This window comes from Vigna unguiculata, unplaced genomic scaffold (assembly GCF_037176805.1).
Source record: "Vigna unguiculata cultivar grain cowpea cultivar isolate G323 ecotype 2 unplaced genomic scaffold, ASM3717680v1 ptg000117l, whole genome shotgun sequence".
Classification (NCBI taxonomy): Eukaryota; Viridiplantae; Streptophyta; class Magnoliopsida; order Fabales; family Fabaceae; genus Vigna; species Vigna unguiculata.
The window spans coordinates 35,001-40,000 of NW_028196759.1; the positions used below are offsets into that span (position 1 = coordinate 35,001).

General features: G+C 28.0%; 2 non-coding genes across 2 annotated transcripts; both read left to right on the plus strand.

Annotated features, from left to right (window-relative positions):
- Window positions 1–380: 380 nt before the first annotated feature.
- On the plus strand, window positions 381–451 carry TRNAC-GCA (transfer RNA cysteine (anticodon GCA)). Its single transcript has one exon. It is a non-coding gene; the product is annotated as a tRNA-Cys (tRNA).
- Window positions 452–4,152: 3,701 nt separating this feature from the next.
- On the plus strand, window positions 4,153–4,224 carry TRNAT-GGU (transfer RNA threonine (anticodon GGU)). The gene has a single exon. It is a non-coding gene; the product is annotated as a tRNA-Thr (tRNA).
- The last annotated feature ends 776 nt before the right edge of the window (window positions 4,225–5,000 follow it).

Genomic DNA, 5,000 nt, shown 5'->3' on the forward strand with positions numbered 1-5,000 from the left:
GTAAAAAAAGAATAAGCACGATAATTTCTTGAAAATACCGTATAGTATTGGTATTCTATATCTATATAGATATGGATAAGATACTCGATTAGATAATATCTGTGTAACAGATCAAATTGATATTCTAGGGTTTACATATATTGAAAGTTGCTGTTATAATTAGAATGAACAAAGTTAAAAAAAAAAGCAATATTGATTGGTTATGTATCAATTTTTATTTTCTGATCTCATTAAGAAAAAAAAATTTCTATTCAAATATTCAAGAATAATTCATAAAAGAATAGTTAACGGTTGCGATTTGTCTCAAGATTGTTTTTCAATTTTTCAATAGAAAGAAAAGGGGGGAGTATTCTCAAAAACTTCATATCTATATTTTTATTGGCGGCATGGCCGAGTGGTAAGGCGGGGGACTGCAAATCCTTTTTCCCCAGTTCAAATCCGGGTGTCGCCTGATCGATAAGAAACTGTAAATGAAAGATTATATTACGTTTTTTTAGAAAACTTTTTTTCCAACAGAAGCAAGCGAGGGAAAAGGAGTCTTGAGAATTGCGTTTGATTCGAAATTATAAGCATCAGTAGCTTAAAAAATGTTGTAAATATTTTTGTCTCGAATTCAAGGAAAGATTCTAGTAGTGAAAAGGAATCCATAAATTTAGAAATGATAGTTCGTTCACTACACAACTATTGTAGTGTCTGTCTCCTGACTGGGTCTTTTATTAGATTGGATTAAGAATAAGTCGGATAGGAAAGTCCATTTTTAGGTAGAGAAAAGGCAGAAGAAAAACCTTCTATACAGACTAATTTAAAGTTTATGAGTGCTTCCACATTTTATCAATATTATTTATTTAGATCAATTCTATTTAATAGCTTTAATTTAGCTAATTCGCTTTCGTAATATTCAAAAAAAGTATTCTTTAGATTTTCATATTCTATATTCTAATAAAATTAAAAAGTTTTGATTCTAAAATCGAATAGAAAAGAAAAAAAGTTTTTTTAATTATTTTAGAGAACGAATTGGGAGACATTTAAGGGACTATTTCAAATAGAAAGAAGAGTATAAGTATGCAAATGAATCTGTCTTGATTCTTTTTTTATGAAATCCTTAAGGAAATGATAAAAGAGAAATCTTAATATTCCCACCTGGTAGTAACATTCATTGACTTATAACTTCCTATAATTTTTTTATGTTTAATGTTTTATGATTTTACTAAAAATAATCAAAAAAAACTTTTTAGATGTTCTAATAACTAATAAATAGAATGAATTCTTGTTTTTCGTGAATGATGTTAGCCCAGAATCCTTTTTTTGACTCTGTAATAGCAATTCCACTATTATAGTATAGTATTTTTAGCGAATAATACAAAAAAAAGAATAGAATAAAAAATTTGAAAAAATAATGAAATAGTTCCTTCATATTTATAGAGATAGGAGACAAAATTTACATGGATATAGTAAGTATTGCTTGGGCTGCTTTAATGGTAGTTTTTTCATTTTCCCTTTCCCTCGTAGTATGGGGAAGAAGTGGGCTATAGGGATACTAAAAATTGAGTTAAGGGATCCAAGTAACCTTGTTGATTTCTACCTGAATTTTTGAATTTCGAAACTATTGAATGAAAATATTTCATTTAAACTAATACTAATTAATTGAGTTCAAATAGAAAATCTATCTTGATTCTATTATATTTTAGTAGTGTAATGTATTCTATGTATCTTATAGGAATTGAAAATACTCTTTCAATCAAACAAATATTTTCATTATTCCCATATTCCTATTTTGAGAAAAACAAGGGAATCAAAAAGAAGAAGAAATGGATTCCTATTCCAATCAAATTTTTCTTAAAATTTCTATTTCGATGAACTGACGCTTAACCTGGTTATATAGATATATATATATATGGAAAATGGCGGACCGTGTAATAACCATTCCTGTTTTTTTACCCCCTTTTTTTCCTAAGATACCGGAATTGTTTGTAAAAAGAATCTGAAAAAAAAAATTGGACGCAATTCTCAGATAGTAGAAATCAAATTGATTTCTACTATCTGGATTACGCTGATTGTACGATCATTTTTTTAAATCATTCATAAAAATGAAGAAATCATATTTCAGTGAAATTAGTCACTTTTACTTACCGTTTTTACATAAATTATAAGTAAAAAAGCAGTAGGAACTAGAATAAACAGTGCAGTAGCAATAAATGCGAGAATATTTACTTCCATAATCTTTATTATGTTCTATTTCTCTTAAATTTCTAAAAAAAAAATTCGGGATTTAATCCCATAGAAATGTTCAATCTTTCAACAATGGTATAAATTGGATTTCAATGATATCAAATCGGATCAATATCATGAATCACAAAATCTGAGCTATCAAATCAACTCATGAAATAGTATAACATAGGAAGATCTTTTATCCATACTAAATAAAACAAAAAAACATTTATTCTTGATGAAAGTCCAAAATCCCTTTCCTTCCTTTTTCGGCGAAACAAATGAAAAAGCAGGGGGGGGCCCCAAATAAAATTTTGTTTATCAATTTGATTCCCTACAAATACACAAAAAAGGAATTTATTTTTTATTTTTTTGGATTTATATCCAACGGGATTGACGGGGCTCGAACCCGCAGCTTCCGCCTTGACAGGGCGGTGCTCTGACCAATTGAACTACAATCCCAGGGAAAGGGGTGTACTGTATAAATATTTTTACGGACCGTTTCTGTCAAACCTTTTCTTTTTCTATTTCGGATTCGAACCTTTTTGTTGTAAATGAAAAAAGCGCATTTTTTTATATATTGATATGTATATCGATATCCACTTTAGTGAGATCGACACAAATTACTCGTAATCCGTTTCTTATTCTTATTCTATTAACAAATCGATTGAAAATTGAATCAATGAAAAAAAAATATTTTTTTTTTCAATTTTTCCTTATATTTTCTACTTACAGATCTTGACATGAATACCGATTATTAACAAGATTTTGAATTTGTGGAAAGAAATATGGAATACAGAAAAAAAAGAAATAACCTTAGATATGTTTAATATTTTGATTCTTCCGTATCATAGCACATCAGTCATTTCCAGAGAACTATAAATGGGTTATAGAATTTCATAGTGGATCGGCAAATTCTTGGGCCGAGCTGGATTTGAACCAGCGTAGACATATTGCCAACGAATTTACAGTCCGTCCCCATTAACCGCTCGGGCATCGACCCAGCACAATAGGAAGAATACATTTCAGTTTTTATTGAAAATTTTTGATCAACTTCCTTTCGTAACACCCTACCCCCAGGGGAAGTCGAATCCCCGCTGCCTCCTTGAAAGAGAGATGTCCTGAACCACTAGACGATGGGGGCATACTTGCCCGACCGCCATTATACTACGTTCATAGTATGAACAGTTTTTTGCAATTGTCAATATAATGATATGATTCGATAAAAAAAAATATTTTTCGTTCTTTCATAATTCCATAGAAATTTTTTATTAATCATTTATATTTCTAAATTTTTTTATTCCAGTCATAATAAGAAAAAAAAAGAAGTAATGTTCCAATAAAGAGAAAATTCTTCACAGGAATGATTCGTTTGTTGCAAAGGACGAGAGGTTAAAACTTCATTTCTATCATTTATTACTAATACTAAGATTCGATAGGTAGATTTATATCTAATACTAAGAAAAAAAACTTTGGAAAATAGAATTTTTCAATAAAAAAATAAAAATTTGGTTTAGGGACAGAACATATTGAATCCATTTTATCAATGATTCGATTTTATCAATGTTTCGATGAAATATTTTATTTTGTGAGTACATTTATGTATCAATAAAAAGAATTTAGTGTTATGATTAGAATGACTTCAAGAATCCATTTTGAAATAATATATTTGATATGGATCAAATCCAATCTTAATCAATTCTTTTTTTTAACTATATTCTATTCACTAGGTAAATCCAATTTTTTGTTCTTTGATGAGTCATTATACAAATAATAGATATTGATGTACATGTATTCTAATCCCATTTATATCATTTAATTTATATAATTTATATAAATTTATAGAAATAATTTATATAAATTTATAGAATAAGTATACACAGTAACAAATATATGTACTAGTCATGCTAGTTCCTTATTTAGAAATTGAAAGAAAGAAAAAGGGCCCTTTTAACTCAGTGGTAGAGTAACGCCATGGTAAGGCGTAAGTCATCGGTTCAAATCCGATAAGGGGCTTTTTACTTTTTTTTTCAAAAGCAATAGTCTTTCTATTTGAAGGAAGAATAAAAAGATTCTTGATATTTTGAAAAAGTTTCTATTTGTAATAAAAAAGAAAAAGTGTAAAATTCAATAATGGAAAAATAAAAAAAAGTAAGTGGACCTAACCCGTTGAATTATATTTATATCTACTATTCTGATATTCAAATTTGATAAAGATTCAATTCGAACAATTTTTTTTCTTTTTAAGACTTTTTTCGTTTAGACTCCCTAAGAATCTCTGAATATTTCCAATGAAATCTTCTTGTTTCTGAACTAAGAAAAAAGGTTATGCCTTTTCTTTACTCAGAAGGGCCTTAATACGAATTTCAAGTTCCACCAAACAAGTTTTTTTAAAATTAAAATGAAACATATTTTTTTCCATAAATTTCTATTATTTCTATAAGATTAGATAGAATCTTATAGAAATAATAGAAAAATACATTAAATTATGTCTTCACATATCAAATAGTTTCTTTTCATATCGATGTGTACGATATTTTTCCAGCAATTCATATATATGAGACAAAAACTTTCATTTACAGTTTTTTCTTTTTATTATAGTATTTATAAAAAAAAATGAAATACTAAAGAAAAAACTGTAAATGAAATAGAAATTTAGAAAACCTATGATCCTACAGTAGTTTCCTAGACAAAATAGAAGTCAATTCACAACCAAACTTCAAGAATAAGTTTCTTTGATGAAAGGAGAGAAATATGTCTGAAGATCCGCTAGGTATAAGAAGTGAAACAGG